This window comes from Callithrix jacchus, chromosome 4, assembly GCF_049354715.1.
Source record: "Callithrix jacchus isolate 240 chromosome 4, calJac240_pri, whole genome shotgun sequence".
Taxonomy (NCBI): domain Eukaryota; kingdom Metazoa; phylum Chordata; class Mammalia; order Primates; family Cebidae; genus Callithrix; species Callithrix jacchus.
This window is the reverse complement of record NC_133505.1, coordinates 4151738-4169372: the sequence shown is the minus strand read 5'-3', so window position 1 is coordinate 4169372 and position 17635 is coordinate 4151738. Positions and strand designations below refer to the sequence as shown.

The 17635-nt window shown below is 44.2% G+C and overlaps 1 long non-coding RNA gene and 1 other non-coding gene across 4 annotated transcripts in view; both read right to left on the bottom strand.

Moving 5' to 3' along the window:
* Positions 1 to 17635, bottom strand: part of LOC103792373 (uncharacterized) — a 104704-nt gene that overhangs the window by 75348 nt on the left and 11721 nt on the right. For 2 of the 3 annotated variants that reach the window (XR_013533597.1, XR_013533598.1), the window contains exons 1-4: positions 14668 to 14852; positions 14451 to 14538; positions 8223 to 8445; positions 2666 to 2787 (exon numbers count right to left, since the gene is read on the bottom strand). This is a non-coding gene — a long non-coding RNA (uncharacterized LOC103792373). Of the gene's footprint in view, positions 1 to 2665; positions 2788 to 8222; positions 8446 to 14450; positions 14539 to 14667; positions 14853 to 17635 lie in introns of those variants that run through there. The other variant, XR_013533599.1, reaches the window with a different exon arrangement.
* On the bottom strand, positions 3223 to 3370 carry LOC118153215 (U4 spliceosomal RNA). The gene has a single exon (XR_004742476.1). It is a non-coding gene; the product is annotated as a U4 spliceosomal RNA (small nuclear RNA).

Below are 17635 nucleotides of genomic sequence, written 5' to 3'. Positions count from 1 at the left end.
ATGGGAGTGTGCGGGTGGTCAAAATGTTCACATTAGAGAACTTCCACACAGATTGCAAGAAAAGAGGGAGGAATGGAGATGGCAGCACGAGTCCCTACAGTGAAAGCAGATGTTTTGAGATCAGTTATGTTTATTCTGGCAAAAATTAGAGACAGAAACCAAAGTTGAGCCTGAGGCTACAATTAAGTGGGCAAAAAGCCAGAGGCGCATGTGGCGTAGACAGATTGAAACATTCTCCCTTATATTAATACACATACGAAAATAATCTAAATATAAACACTTGGGTCTACGGTGTATGTCAAGGAGGTCTCACAAACAGGGTAGAACTGATGGTCTAGAGAATTCATTCTGTTTCAGAGAGAGAAAGAGAGGAATTTCTCGGGTCCCTTCAGGAATCCGTCTGGCTTTGCCTCATCTTGTATGTTTGAACTATGCATATGGCAGAAGAAAACACGAGGATTTCACAGATTTAAGGTGTGAAAAGCCACTGGTTGCTTTAAGAAGCCTGGGATTCTACTGCTAAAAAAGTAAGTTTGTTGAGACAAAATGAGTTGGAGAAGGTTGTTATTGAAGGGGAAGCAGAATTGTCTTTACCTCACTCCTACCCCTAACCTAACCCTAACCCGAACCCTAACCTTAAACTAAACCCAACGGTAACCTCTAATCCTAAACCCTAATCCCCTGATCCTAACCCTAACCCTTAACCCTAACCCACTCTCAGCCCCTACCCCTACCCCTACCCCAATCCCTAATCCTAACCTCTAGCCCTCACCTTGACCCCAACCCCCAAACCTCGACACCAATCCTAACCTTAACCCCTAACCCTACCCCCACCCCTACCCCTAACCTCAACTGTTTACCTCCAGCAGAAGCAGGGACCCGTGGCTCCCAGCTGTGCCCAGGACTCCGTAGCAGTACCCAAATAGGCCCCTGAACGCCCACGGTGCCAGCCATGCTGTGAAGGCCCAGGGTGTATTCTCACCTCCAGAAACAGGGCCCAGTGCCTGCATCAGGCTGCTCAGGGCTGAAGTGAGGTGGGTCCCCCAAGGTCTTCCTACAACCAAGGCTATCTCGTGCCTCCTGTTAGATAGCGAGACGCAAGCCCAGTAGCACCACACTCCCCCTGCTTCCCACGGCAACCTTCCAAGTAAGGGGCCTTCCCCTGATGACACTCCAAGCACAAAGCACTGGACTTTCACGCACTGAGGCTGCATATATTATTCTGTGAAGATGCCCACCTAGGCCACTGGGAAAAAGGGTGGCATAGGGACCCCCATGTTGCCCTGTGGTATACATGTTCTGCTTTATACAACTAAAGCCATTAATGAGACACTCAAGCTGAAACACTACGGTTTTCAACTTTTTGTCAGCCGAGGATTTACAATGTACACTCCCACACAAGCCAGCCACAGAGCACACTGACTGCTTTCCCTCTTAGGTTGCTCAGGGCCTCCGCATCAGTGCTAGAATTGGAAGATTGGTGGAGAACAACTGGGATGTTGAGGGGGCACTGGATAGTTTCTGGACACCAGCCTCCCCTTACCTAAGCTTACAGATAGCCCAGATCCCAGCTGACCAAATCAGACATTTTAACACACACAGCTCTCAATAGCAGGACTTACAGATGCAAAACTCTAAGGCAAAGGATTGTCTCAACTCCTTGGTGTCTCAGGAGCTAAAACACTGCCCAGCACAGGCGCACCATCAACCCTATCACTGAATAAGTCTCTATATTTTATTCATCTTTGATTGTGGAATTGATGTGGTAAACACATGGGACTAAAGACCATCGAGATCTCTTCATGGGATCCTATCTGGTGGACCCCCAGATCTGCCAACACAGAGAAGGCATCTGTAAACACGTGCAGGACGGAGCCCAGACAAAACCGTCTTTCAGCCTGAAAGGGGCCTGGCAGTCACAGGAACAGCCACGTGGGGTCCGGTCTGTATGAGGAGTCAAGCTTTCAGCTTCAGGCACCCACTGCACCCACAAAACCAAGTTCTGCCTAACAGAATAAGCCAGCCTACTCTCCCTCATGAAAGATTCTTCCTGGGGCCTGCAAACTTGGGGGGATAACTCCTCCCTCCTCAGACCCAGTCCCAAGATACAAGACCACTTGTACCACAGTGTGGGTCAGCAAGAGAGCAGAAGCCAGAAGAGGGCAGCCCAGGAGACAAGGACCCCCTGAAGATCAAAACAGAGGCCGTCTAGGTACCGCGTAGCAGTTACGTCAGACTGGAACACTTCCCATTTACAGGAGTCTAGAAACCCTGCCTTGCCCTCACTTGGGGCTGACGCCATTTTAGGCCTCAGCCCACCTGCACCCAGGTGCTCATTAAAACGGCATGTTGCTCCACACCACCTCGAGGTGTTTATTGGTGCTCTCAGGGTTTGAACGAATAATAGAGCCTTGCACCTAATATCCCAGTGGTAATCCAAGAGCGGTATCTGTGTGACACCCCTCCTCCTCCAGCCTCCATATCCAAGCAATCACCAAGGATACAAGCCGCCAGGCAAGGTGGCTCACGCCTGTAAGCCGAATATATTAGGAGGTGGAGGCGTGTGGATCACCTGAGGTCAGGAGTTCAAGACTGGTCTGACCAACATTGGAAAACACTGTGTCTACTAGAAATCCAAAAATTAGCCAGGCATGGTGGCAGGTACCTGTAATCCCAGCTACTCAGGAGGCTGATGCAGAAGAATCACTTAATCCTGGGAGGCATAGGAAGCAGTGAGCCGCGATCACTCCATTTCACTCCAGCCTGGGCGACAGAGCAAGACTCGGTCTCAAAGAAAAGAAAAGATAAAAGAAGAATTAGTATAGTTTTGTCGCCAGAAAAGTGGTCTTGTCCCAGACTCCAACAACGGTTTTTGGATTTCACACGAAATGGAATTTATGGCAAGTCGCAGAGTCTAGTGACATGAAGAGAGTTTATTAGCCCCTGCTCAGTTACAGAGCAGGGAGTCCTCAGAAAGCCAGAGAGGGAACGTACCTGTTTTAAACGAAGAAACGATTTTTGAGACACAGTTTTACTCTTGTCGCAATGACATGCTCTTGACTCACTACAACCTCTGCTTCCTGGGTTTAAGGGTTCTCCTGCCTCAACCTCGCAAGTAGCTGGGATTACATGTGTGCGCCACCACGCCTGGCTAATTTTTTTGTATTTCTTTTCCATTTTAATTTTATTTAAAAATTTATTTAATCGTTTTGTTTTATTCAGTCCCCGTAGAGACTGCGAAAACTTGCCAGTGCCGACTATATTTCCAATCGTCATGGCGGGGTATTGGGAAAAGTTTTCAATTAGCAACAATTGTGCCCCAGATAAACCTACGCCTCAGATGACTACGATACTGCCACTGTGCAAAGCTTTTTTCCTTTTTGTATTTTTAGTAGAGACTGGGTTTCACCGTGTTGGCCATGTTCGTCTCCAACTCCTGGCCTCAAGTGATCCGCCCTCCTCGGCCTCCCAAAGTGCTGGTATTACACGAGTGAGCCACTGCGCCTGGCCTTAATGTTTGCTCATATAGGTTATTAAGAATAGTGTTGTCCTATTTTTAAAAATCACCTACTAGGTGAAAAATACAATAAAACTACCTGTGCTGAAATTTGGGGGGGAAGTTTAGGTCCTTTAAAAAAAAGTATTAATCATGACTACATCTATGATTTTAAAAAGTGCTCATTTTGGTTTACTAAGATAATGCAGTTGGTGGAAATGATAAACATTTTAAGTGTTAACATCCTTTGAATGTGTTGGATTTCAGAGAATAAAAATTTTGTAAAAATAACTTGGTAAGGACTATAAACTTAATTACTGCACTTACAATGAAACATTACTTTTTCTAAACAATGTGTCACAAATGTAGGCCTGTATTACTTGTATGCTTGTGTGACTGTCAGTCCACCAACTTCTAAAAATTTAAATGTCCTAATAAAACACAAGAAAAGTCTTCTTTTAGAAGAAAGCAAGTATATTTTCGCTTTTTTTTCAAATGTTATTGAAAGTAGAAATTTAATTTGAAGATACAACCTTTTAAAAAAATTTCTTAAGACATAATGTTTTTAATTGAATGTGCCTCGTTACATCTAATAGTTCCCATTTGATGGGATATATAGGGAAGAGTGAGAGTGTGTCTATGTGTGTGTGATATTTATATATATTCACAGTATGGATTTAGCATTTATTTTATTACAGCAGATTTAAAGTTTGTATCTAAATAATGCCTGTGAGTTGTGTGAACCTGTTGGCTTTTTTCCAACATTACGCTGTAACTAATGAGGCTGGATATTCATTGTAGTTTATTTATTTGGTTCTTTAGATGGAGGGATTTAAATATCAAATTTTTCTCTTCACCGTTATGACTTGACATTTTCTTGGTCTCTTGGGGGCTAAAAGTAGGTATAAATGTTATTGAATGTTTGATATAGTGATACTCTGCCATAGTTCTTACTGCATGAAGAGAACAAGAGTCACACAAGTTCACCACTTGGAATTCATAGAGAAGGTACATAGAGACATTGCAAAACCTGTCTCCATTTGCTATCCTGATAATGAAGGTTTTCATAATATCTAGGGCTTGTCTCTGAGTAATTTTAATTTTGCCAAATACACTGATATTTAATTAAAATACTGATCCATCTAAGTTTTTTTAAACTGGATTTTGAGGAAGATAAGACCTTTCAATGATAAGGTTTTGTTGTGGAAATTATCTTACGTGCTGAATTTGCAGATAATCAGATGCCATGCAGAGTTCTGATTTATTTTTGTTTCCTAAAATTAAGATAGCTTAAATATTGTTTCACATTCCTTTTTCTTTTTTAAATAACCAGGTTTGCTCTGAAGAGGCTTAATGATGGAATGGTAGCATCTTCACTAGGGTAAAGGAGAACAAAAAGAATGTTGCTGGAACATAAAAATAGTATGTAAAAATTAATGAACAGTTCTTTAGTTTTATTGGTTATGGCCTTAATAATTAGTCTCTTGGCTTAAATGTCCACTGGTTTTACTTTGACACAGTTGAACAACACTGGGGTTAAGTCACGTTAAGTCTCTGATATTTATGCTGGCAATATATATTAACCATATTTAAAAAGCACCAATTTTGTTTTGGTTTTACAGAAAAGAAAACTCAAAAGAACAGTGTATTCCTTTTGAGGGGCTTTTATAAATTTTTAACATAATGGTTTTTTTTCCTAATTTTTTATATTTCCTTAAAATTTTGGTGGCCATTAATTTAACTTTAGGCTTTTGGGCATATGCTAGCCTGAGCTTCCAAAAAGATACATACACTTTTCTCTTTTCATGAGCTGAATGAGGATATTTTAAGAAGTTGAAAGATAATTTATTTTCAAGTTGTAAGTAAATTCTCTTTTAAAATTCACGATTATTAAATAACTTAAAATTTATTTTTAAAAGCTGACAACTTTTTATGAATCGTTGAGTAGACAGTTCCTAAAAGTGTAACTCAGGTATTAGTGGGCTGTGTATTACATGGTTTTATTTTCAGTTTTGCAGCACAGAACACTGTTGAAATATCCATATCAACTTGATTTTTTAAACCTAATTCAGGTGTCCTTTGACATCTCTTAAATGTTGGGGGTGGGGGTCAGAGCTGGTTATCAGGCTTCTATTTTGTTGATTGCTTAGATTTCCTGTTGTCAAAATTGTCGCCCCCAAAATTGGTGTGGCACATGCTCATGCATAAAATGTTAAAATGAGTACATCCTTGTATTTGTATTTGTTTCAACATCGCCAAGGTGCTATGGGAAATTAAAGTAATAAAATTAGAAAAAAAAATAAAATTATTAAAAAGCAAAAAAAAAAAAAAAAAAGAATAGTGTTGTCTCTTACAAAGCCCTGTGATCAGTTTGTGTCAGGCTATTAGTATTGTTATTTTTCTATGTTACTATTGATTTTAACAATAACTTATGAGTGTAATATTATGTTTAAAACTTATTTTTAAATTATGAATGCTTTTTGCTTAAAGTACTGGTATATTTTTTATAAGTTTTGGGTCTTTAGTTATTAACTTGTTCCTGTAACGAAGAAGCTTTTATAATCAAAGTTGCTCAACCCCTAAATATATGATCCAAAAAATTTAATGTGTGTGTGTGTGTGTGTTGGGGGGGTAGGTGTGTGACAGGGTCTCAGTCTGTCTCCCAGGCTTGAGTGCAGTGGTGCGATCATGGCTGGCTCATTGCACCCTCAAACTCGTGGGCTCAAGCGATCCTCCTGCCTCAGCCTCCTGGGTAGCTGGGACCACAGGCACACGCCACCACACCAGCTAATTTTTATATGTTTTGTACACTATTTTCCCAGGCTGGTCTTGAACTGTTGATCTCAAGTCATCCTCCCGCCTTGGCCTTCCAGAGTTCTGGGATTACACTCGTGAGCCCTGCACCCTGTCCAGATTTAACTTTTTCTAAAGCTTTGATTCAAATTAAAGTCACTGTGGTTAAGATCCCTCTAACAGTTTTGCATTTCAAGTGTGAAGACTATTTTGAGTGAATTTTTCCGTTAAGTTGAAAAATGTGCATCCATGTTTATTTCCTTCCTATGGTTTCCAATCAATTGCCCCTTCTTCCTTTTTAGAAAAACCTGGGCTAGTGGGCTCCGTGTCAGTTTGCATTTCCAGAACGATGGTGCTGAACACTGCGCTCTGACTTTAAGCGTTTCAGCGTAATGGCCACCAGAGGGCGCGCGTCCTCCACCATTGCTGTGAGCGCGAGGGCCCTGCAGTGCCCCCGGCCACCAGCAGAGGGCGCGCTGGAGCAAGGCGGCGTAACTGCCTAACAGCCTAGCTCCTCTAATAAACAGAAGCCCCTCCTGTATATGGGCTTACAACTGCAGATATTACACGTGAAAGGGTCTCGGTTCATGGAGTAGGCGTGGGGTGGGGGTTTGAACTTGTTTAAATTAAAACAATGACTTCCGGAAAGATGCCCCCACACCATGCCTGCCATCTATAGGAGGGCGATTAAGGCGGCGCCCGGTCGGCCAGCCTTTACTTCTAGGGAAATGCAGTGTGGAAGTCAAGGGGGAGGTGATCTCGGATGCTTGGGTCTCCTTCCTCACCAGGTCCCCTCCTCCCTGCACACGGCCACTCTCCCACGTGGGCAACTTTCCCGTCTCACAGTCGCTCTGAGCAACTGTGGAAAGAGGACAGCTTTGGAGCCTCTCCCTTGTCCAAGTCGCTCTGCTGATAGATAGACCTGCATAACTCGTCTCACTGAACCCTGGACAGCCCTGGGAAGAACACCTCTGCCTCTGTATTTCAGACAGAGACTATAAGGCGGTCGGCACGTTGGCTCTTACCTATAATCTCAGCACTCTGGGAGACTAAGGCAGGTGGATCATGAGGTCGGGAGTTCAAGACCAGCCTGGCCAAGATGGGGAAACCCCGTTTCTACTAAAAATACAAAAATTAGCTGGGCGTGGTGGCGGGCACCTATAATCCCAGCTATTTGAAAGGCTGAGTCAGGGAAATGTCTGAACCTGGTGTCAGGCCTCCAGATGCAAGCCTTGACCCTGAAAGTCTGAAGTCCTGCTTGCCTTCTGATGGTCTCCCAGCCCCCGCCTGCATTCACCATTGTCCCTGATCGCCCAGCAGAGCTTCCCTGGTCAAGCCTCTCACCCAACCCTGCCATCTTAACTGTTCTCATGATAATGTGAACACTTCACCCATCCTGTCATCTTAACTGCTCTCCTGCCTCACCTGCAGCCACCATTGTAACTGAGCTTATGGTAATGTATACTCCTTGCCCCTACCCCCACCACTGGAACTGATCTTACTCTCTATAACTTTCCACTGCCCACCTCAAACCTATAAAACCAACTCCTATCCCACTGCCCTTTGCTAACGCCCTTTTCAGCCTTAGCTGACCTGCGCCCAGGTGAATAAACAGCCCTGTTGCTCACACAAAGCCTGTCTGGGGGAGTCATTCAAAGTGCGCGTTTTCGACACCAGGGAGGTGGAAGTTGCTGTCAGCCGAGATCGAGGTCGCGCCACAGCACTCCAGCCTGGGCAACAGAGCGAGATTCCGTCTCAAAAATAAAAATAAAAAACAAAGACTATGAGGCTAGGAGAGGCTGTGACCAAGCACATGACCCTAGCCCTGTTGGCAGTAGCTGAGCTGGAACTGAGTTCTCACGCTCACATGGTGCACTGTGGGCCTCCTGATGACCAGATCCAACGTGTGACTGGCACTTCCATTAACATGTACCTCTATTTGTCTGCAATCTATGAATGAGCACGTTCTTGCATCACATGTTGCCAGGAGTCTCACATATTATCTTTGATCATAGTCACAGAATTCCGTGTTGTTCAGTATAAATACTTGTCCTTTCACAGTTGAAAGTTGGGGATGCAAGTGATTTTCCACACAGCCAGCAGCTAAAATATTCCAAATGTGGTTTTCACCATGTGCTGGGATTTACTCGGGGCAGCTGGCAAAATATGAGGGGAATATTAGGGAAAGCTAGAAGATTATATAGTCTCTAACTCAAAAATATATAAAATTAGCTATATAAATTTGTAAAAGTCCAGTTTCTTTGTGAGCTAACAGTATAAGACATATTATTTTTCATCAAAATTTGAAATAAGTTGGGAACCTCTGTGGCTCAGCCACTGGCTGGTGCACTGTGGCAAAGCTGCCCTCCAACCTTCTCACTTCTGCGTCCTACTTTCTTCCCACGTACTCCTGCTGAGTTTCTGAGTTTGAGCCTCAACAAGGAACTCAAGGAAGTGACAATTAAAACACTGAAGTACCTTTGCCTGCCTGGTTTGAGAGATTCAAAGGACTGATCAAGTTTCCTGTTGGTGAAAGCTACAGGCACTCTCTTGCTAACCCTAAACGCTGACTGACCCTGACGTCATGCCACTCCTCCTCACAGTCCCTCAGGTATGTCCCGTTTCTGCTAAATTTTTTCCTCCCAACTTCTAACCCTTAATACTCTAAATGTAAAACCAACCTATAGACAATGCCATCCCCATTTTAATGCTAAATTACACTAGGAAATGAAATCACAAGAAGATAAAGGCAAAAATGAATGTCCAGCATAATTATATGATTAATAATGCGCAACAAAATCATCACAATTTGAGACTAAGACATATGTGAAGGATTACAGACCATGATCACTACACCCTTTTCTCGGAAAATCAAGCTGGTTTTGTGTACTAAAGCCATCCGTGCCAATAAACATCAACGAAGCAGGACGAAGAACCCAGGTGCTCATCTCCACAGACGCACAAAGCCAACACCATTCCATCATATAAACAACCGACAAACTAGGGAGAGGGATTTTGTTAACACAGCAATCAGCCTCTATGCCAAACCCATAACTAGAGTCATCTCCATTGTTAGGGCCATATATGACAAAAACACTGCTAACATCACAAACAATCGGGAAAAGTTAAAAAGCTCTTCCTCTAAAATCTGGAACAAGTGTGGCTACTTCTACCACGTCTATTCATCATAGTATTGGAAGAGCAATTAGACAGGAGAATGCAATAAAAGGCACCCACATTGGAAGAAAAGGAAGTCAAATTGTCTCTGTTTGCAGGTGAAATGGTCGCATACATATAAAAACACTAAACATTCTACAAAAAAAACCCTACTGGAAACAATACATTTACTAAAGTTGAAAGATACCATATTAATATACAAAAATGAGTAGCACACTTATGTGCCAACAGTGAAACACCTAAGAAAGAAATCAAGAAAACTGCTTCATTACAGTAGCTACTACCTCCACCGAAAATGATTCCTAGAGATGAACTTAGCCAAAAGGTGCAGGATCCCACAATGAAAACCATGAAACAGATGAAACCTATTAAAGCAGACACATGTAAAGGGAAAGATATTTCATGTCTAGGCACTACAAGAATATGTATATATTCTAGAAGAATATATTATATATATAAAGACGGGGTTTCACCATGTTGGTCGGACTGGTCTTGAACTCACAATCTCAGGTGATCTGCCTGCCTTGGTCTCCAAAGTGCTTGGATTATAGGCGTGAGCCACCACGCCTGGCCAGCACTAGAAGAATATTGTTAAAATATCTATATCAGCCAGTGGGATCTACAGAATGAGCACAATCCCCTTAAATTACAAAAGACATTCTTCATAGAAATAGAAAAAAAAAGAAGCCTAAAATTTACGTAGATATGCAGAATACCTCAGACAAAAGAATCTTGCATAAAAAGAAAAAAGCTGGAAGCACCACACTACCTAATTTCAAAATATACTACAAACCTATAGTAACCAAAACAGCATGGAACTGGCACAAAAAAAGGGCAAGGGAAAGACGGAGATAGATAGAGATAGAAGAATGACAGACAGATGTAGACAAATGAAACAGAATAAAGAACTCAGAAATAAATTCACGCATTTACTGCCAACTCATTTTTAACAAAGGTACCAAGAAGACACCTTTGGGAAGGACAGTCTCTTCAATAAACTGTGCTAGGAAAACACAACACCCACATATACAGGAAAAAATCTAGACCGTTATTTTACCATGTACAAAAATCCACTCAAAATAAACATTTAAATGTAGGACCTGAAACTATGAATCTACCAGAGAAGGAAAAAATACGATAAATGCTTCATGAAATTGGTTAGGAGAAGAAATTTTCAAATAGACATCAAAAGCTCAAGCAGCAAAAGCAAAAATAGACAAACGCAATCACATTAAATGTAAAAGCTTCTGCAAAGCAGAGGAAGCAATCAGCAGCATAAAGAAACCATCCAGAAAATGGAAGAAAGTGTTTGCAAACTATGCATGAGGGGAGGAGTTAATACACAGAACATGTAACTAACTCAAACTACTCAAAAGCAAAAATACAAATAACCTGATTTAAAAAGCAGAAAAAGATTTACCCAAAACCTTTGTTCCCTGCCATTATTTCCCCATCTTCTTTTCCTGACTGCCTTTGGCCTGCTACCGCTCACCATCCTTTCTCTTCCTCCATCTGCCCCACAACGTTTTCACCACTTTCCCCACTGTCATTTTGAAAAGCCTTCTCTGTTCTCCCACTCACTACTGTTTTTGCCATTCATCTATCCATAACTTTTCTTCACTGTTTTTCCCACCACCTTTTCTCGCTTTCCCTGGCCACCTTCTTTTCCCTGTCCTGCTCTCATCACACATTTTTGCTCCTCCATCTACCCAAGAACATCTCCCCCATCTTTTCTCAAAGCCTTCTCCCCACTCCTGCTGCTCACTACCTCTTTTCCCCCTTCATATACCCAAAACTTTTTTCCCCATTGTCTTTCCCCCTCCCTCCTTGCCATCCTTTTTCCCTTCTCCATCTACCCAAAAACATCTCCCCACCCTCTTTTCACAAACCCTTCTCCTTACTCCTGCTCACCACCCTCTTCCCCATGTACCTCCCCAATTTTTGCCCACTGTCTCTTCACAAACCTTCCCCACTCCTCGCTCACCCTCTTCTTTCCCCACCCTGCCTGCCACCCTTTTGGTCCTCCAGATACCCCAAACTATTTTCCCCATCGTCTTTTTCCCAACCATCCTTCCCCACTCCTTTATCCTTCTCCCGCTTGCCACCCTCTTTCCTTCTCCATCTACTTAAAAACTTTTCTCCTCATCTTTTCACAAAACCTTCTCTCCCTCCTGCTCACCACTCTCTTCCGCCTCCCTCTCTGCACCCCTTTTCTCCTCCCAATTGCCACCCTCTTCCCCCCTCCATCTACCCAAAATTATTTTACCCACTGTCTTCTTTCCCTGCCTTTCTTTTCTTCCAATGGTGTTTTTGCAAATCTTCTCTCCCTCCTGCTCACCCTCATTCCCCCCTCACCACCCTCTCTTTCCTCCTCCTACCTGCCAGAGTGAGACCATTTCAAAAAAGGAAAAGAAAAAGGAGAGACTGTTAAACGGGCCTAGATATCTTCTTAAGTCATCTGTTTTCTGTTTTCTACATGTCTTGAAAAGCAGTCCCGAATGGTGAGGAACTATCTAGGCTGTAAAAATAAAACATACTCTCTCTTCCCTTGAATATGAAACAACATGTCGGATTAGTGCGTTTTTCTTGGATCACTGTTCAGAAGGAGGATCAGCCCCCAGACAACCGCATTTTTACTGTCATGAATGGCAAGAGAAAATGTACAGCTCAATTTACCCAATGGACAAAAGATCTTAAATGATGGCACAACTTAGCAGCCAAATTCCTATCAAGTTCAGACTTTGGACATACTGAGCCCTCTCCACCTGCAACCGGGAGCATGCACTTTGATGACGTCATTCGAAATTATCCTGCCCGGACACACGCTTCACTGATTCTCCGCAGGGCGGTTCCAGCAGACTCTCTGGGGCATTCTCTGCATCATGAGGCAGTGCAGCTCTGCCCTGCACCTCCCTGCAGTTTGTCGCCTCTTCCCTATGATCTCAGAGGAACTTCGTCTCAGGCGAAGTTTGTTCCTTGGGCTCTTTCATCTCCCCTAAAACATCACTGACGCCACCTTTAAGTTGCCTCCATCTCCATCTATCTCCCTCTGTCCTGAAAAGAGAGTGCCCTAGTTCATTTCTGCAAGAACCTTTAGAGAGGAAAGTGAAAGCTTTCCTTCCAGCCATACAACAGAATTATAAAGCTGAAAAGTTTAGGCAGAATTTCCTGTTTAAGTGCCAAAACTTCACACTCCATTTTTGATAAAGTGCACAAAGGTGAAAAAAACCTCTTTTTGACTCAAAGCTCTGTTGACATTCTATTATACACCAACCTATTTAATTTTCAAAATGCAAATGGCAGATATTTTTATAATTCTTATGCTAATAAATCATTTCCCTGATGTTTTTGGTAAAACCCAATATTCATAATAAAGTACAGAACCATGAATTGTTTTAAGTAATTTCTTCTTATGTGTGATGACAAGTGTACCTCTACCGGAAGTTAGTATACTCTCACACAAGCTAATTTTTCAGAGGAAAAGGCCAACTGTAGAAACTCCCAGAAACACGATAGTGATAAGCATCCATAGAACACCAAGAAAGTCATGCCCAGGATACAAATAATCAGATGGAAAGCTCATCACCAGGAATAATAATAGTTGAAATAATGAAACGGTCAGTGACATTTGCAATATTTCAGTAAAAAATAATAATCTCTAGAAACCATCACCTCTTCCAAGAGGTAACCACACCCCTCAGATATCACCAGGGGATTCTACTGCTTCAAAAAAGATTGGAAGTCACCAGTCTCATGTTTTTTGCATGGCTGGTAGTGTTTTTAGGCATTTCAAATGTAGAGTGTCTTTTTTTTTTTTTTTGATGTAAAGCAGGGATATCCAATTTGTTGGCTTCCCTGGGCAATGTTAAAAGGAAACTTGTCTTAGGCCACACATAAAATACATTAACACTAACAATAGCTCATGATCTAAAAACATCACAAAAAGTCCAGGCGAGGTGGCTCATGCCTGTAATCCCAGCACTTTGGAAGGCTGAGGCTAGTGGAACACCTGAGGTCAGGAGTTCCGGACAAGCCTGGCCACTATGGTGAAACCTCATCTCTACCAAAAATACAAAAATTAGTCAGGTGTGGTGGCAAGAGGCAAACTTTGTCTCAAAAGAAATTTTTTTTCACAAAAAAATCTTTTTTTTTCTTTTGAGGCAATGTCTTGCTCAGTCACATAGGCTGGAGTGCAGTGGTGCAATCTCGGCTCACTGCAACCTCTGCCACCTGGCTTCAAGCCATTCTCCTGCCTCAGCCTCCCAAGAAGCTGATATTACAGACACCTGCCACCATGCCTGCCTATTTTGTATATTTTTAGTAGAGACAGTGTTTCACCATGTTGGTCAGGATTGTTTGGAAGTCCTGACCTCAAGTGATCCACCGGCCTCAGCGTCCCAATTACAGGTGTGAGCCACCACACCTGGCCTGTCATTTCTTTATATTTGGACAACATAAGGACTTTAAGATCCTTTCTCCTTTGGGTAATCAATGATCTGCACCATACACATTTTACAGAACAAAGGAAAATACAGTCCTCACTCACATCCTGGTCATGTCACTCCCACACTGCAAAGCTCCCAGCAGGTGCAGCCCCTTCCTCTCCTTCTGATGGGCTTCTCAGCTCCCATCACACTGACTGGACACAGATTCACGCCCCCCAGAGCAGAAGACACGGATGACTCAGAAGTTTCTAAAAAGTCATCAAACCAAATGACACAAAACTCAAACGACATTTCACTTTGTTTTGGTTTATTCTGTTTGAGACACGAGTGCAGTGGGCATCCGACTAATCTTTTTTGGAATCTTTCGTAGAGATGGGGTTTGGCTCTGATGTCCAGGCTAGTCTTAAATTCCTGGAATCAGGTGATCTTCCCATCTTAACCCCCCAAAGTGCTGAAATTACAGGTCTGCACTGTGTAATGTGCTGCATGACACAGCCCAATAACAAGGAAGAAACCCCACGGGTCCAGCGTCTACTCACGTGCGTGGATTGATGGCTGGGAAACCCCAGGAGGAGGAGCCAAAAGAGCAGCCACCAAACTTGTATGTCCTGGTCCTGTCAGGGAGCCCTGAGGTGGCCAGGACAGAGGTGTGAGTGGGTTAGGGCTGGGGGAGGGAGGGATGGGAAGGCATGGGATCTGTGCTGGGGAGGGGGATGGGAGGGAGGGGGACAAGAGGGAAGGGGGGATGTTGGGCACCTGGAAGAGGGGGTCTGGGAAAGGATCCGGTTCAAACTAAGTCTTCAAGGGTGAGTGGGAAGTTCAGCTACAAATAGGGAGAAAGTATCAGGGAAGCCACAGGACATGTGGGCAAGAAAGCAGGAGGCTCAGGAGCAATTAGGCAAAGACCAGGGCTCTGGTTCCCACCACACCTTCTCCTGTCTGGGCGCTGCCTAAGCAACCCTGGGGCTTTATACTCCCCCTCCACCAATCCCCAGCCCCGGAACGTGGTACCTCACAGTGGACAATCCATGGAACACCCTCGTCTTCCAATGCCCCCCCATCTCAGTTCCCAAGCACCTCCCAAGGCTCTCTGGAACCTTCACAGAACTGACTTCTGGCCTTCCCCACCAGCTCCCTGTCCCTGCTTCTGGGCGGCTCCTTCCTTCCTGAGCTCACAGGGTTTCTCATGGTCAGTCCTGGCTGCAAAGTATAAGAAACAAATGATGGCAGGAAGAACCTCACACACCAGCAGAGTGGGAGCTCCACAGCCCGCTCTCCGCCATTCATATTCTAAGGAACAAAACATCAGAAAGATGCGGAAAGTCCCAAGAGTAAACCATCTCCACCACATCCATGGGGCCATCGTCCATCATCCTGTATCTCGGGAACGAATGTTGGAGCTGCCCCGGTTTTAAGCATGCATGGCACATTGACAAAAATTAACCCGACTTACTGCGTTCATCAAGCACATCAATATACTTCAGACAAATCCAATCACACAGCAGTTTTCTGATCACAATATTGTGCTCGAAGTCAATGATCAAAAGCTAACCAAAAATTATTATATGCTTGGAAATTCAAAGTGCCCTTATATCAACACAGGAAAGAATCCGAAATGGAACAAGACTGTCTTTACACTCAGTGAGAAGATCATAACATGGCAATCAAATGTCTCCCTCTGGCCCGGGAATTCCACTGTGTGGGACGAGGTTGTGTGGTCTCAAATCACCCCTTAAACACCTAGACCTGTTAACATCTGAAACGGGGTGATGCTGTCACTTATCTATATTATCTTACTGCCTCTGAAGGTGGAGTTTTAATTCTGAACCCTAATGAGGGGGAGAAAACCAAGTTGACTCTCATGGTTGAGCTCCCAGGGACGTCCAATGACTCTGTGCATTTCAAGAGATAAAGTTCATCAGCCTCTCTCCTGGGAGATTTGGCCAAAATACCCAGAGGCTTTGGCAGATCAGGAGTGATGGGTGGGGAGTGCCAAGCTGGTGGGCAGGACCCAGGGGTCTGGTGACCAGGTCAGACCTCCACTGTCCATTATCTTTCCTGGACCCATCCTCAGCTAAACTTCGCAAAGGCCTGCTTCTGCCTGATCACACAGAGTGCTCGAACATACTCAGGCCTCTCACAGCTGAAAACCACTGCTTTAAATCTCCTTACAATTTACTATGCCGTAAAGTTATTGTACACCACAAATATTCTATTCATGCTACAAATGGAAAGCCAATGTCTTTATCATAAATAGAAATACAACCCTGAGACACAAGGAAAACAGAAACAGAACAGGGACAACACAACTATGGCGTTCAATTCTATTCGTGTGCTGCCACCTGCATAAAGAGCCCCACATTGGGGTTGTCTTGGTTGTAAAAGGAGAGACCACGTAAGTGTGTGTTGAAGTCAGATTATCCCAAAAGCAAATGGCAGAGAATACCCTCATGTCCATGGAGGGTTGCTGGGGTCACCTTGATTATCGCCCAGGCAGAGACAGGGCAAGGCAGAAGACGTGAGCAGAGTTTGGGGCCTCCAACTGAGGAGGTGATTCATGCAGCACAGGAAAGTCTCCTCAAAGCCAGGGCCAACCTCCTTTGCAGACAGCTCCCTCATAGAGGCAGAGCAAGGCACCTTAGATTTGAGACCAGCTGTGTGACCCTGGGCTGCTTTCCTTTCACACAATGTGAGTGTCAATGGCTGTGTCAAAGACTGTCTGAGGATAGGAGGAAGCAACCTGTTGAGCACCTGTGTATCGAATGTCATCACCTCCCAAGGACATCTTTTCTTCCAGAGAAGGCACCTTGGAAGGTCCTTGGCCACTCAAGACAGTGATGATGGTAACAGCAGTAAATCATCATTTACAGCTGTTGAGGGAGGGCCAGGGGGTGGGGCTCTTAGGTCCTTGATAAGAATGAGGGTCTGGGGACTCCTAGGGACAGCTTAGTGAGTCCTGTAGGTCTCCTGGGTCCCCAGGGGCCAGGTCTGTCTTCAGTGGCATTGGACCTAGGCTGGGATGCTGGGGCAGCCACTGGAGCATCAGCAGGACAAACAGGCACAGAGGCAGTGGGTCCATCAGAGGTGGCAGGTGTCGGATCATCTGTCCACCAAGTAGAGTCACCAAGCCTGGCTGGCCACTGCCCCCACAGATGATGCCCTGTTCCTTGCCTCACACTTTGACTGGGCAGTGGCTGGCACCTGGGGCCTCATGGAGCATCACTCTAAGACCTCTGAGTCCTGGTCATTGAATGGCCACTTGAGTCACCCAGGGCCGCTGGAACAAGGAGGAAGAATCAGGCCCCACGAAGTGCACGAAATGCACGCACAACACAGGGGACCTGCTGGTGTGCGAAGCAATATTTCACGACCTCCAGCCCTAATCTGAGCACTCTCACCTGTGCAATCTGAAAGAAACAGGGGACTTGCAGGAAAGATAGTGCCTGATTTAACTTAAAGGAACTACAATGCTGAATGCTCAGACTCCTGATATCCTTCCAAGCCAACTCTCAATGCTCGCATCTTCACCACTATCATATGGGGTAACTGAGGCAGTCAGAGATTTACTGACTCAATGCCACTCAGCTGATTCTGAGTTCACTGTGGATCACATCTGAACAAACTGCTTTTTCTGAAGTTTACCCTGTTTGATCATGCTGCTGCTGATTCTGTGCAGCTCTGGGACAAACTACCTGCTAGAGGATAAAGCAAATGCACATGACTC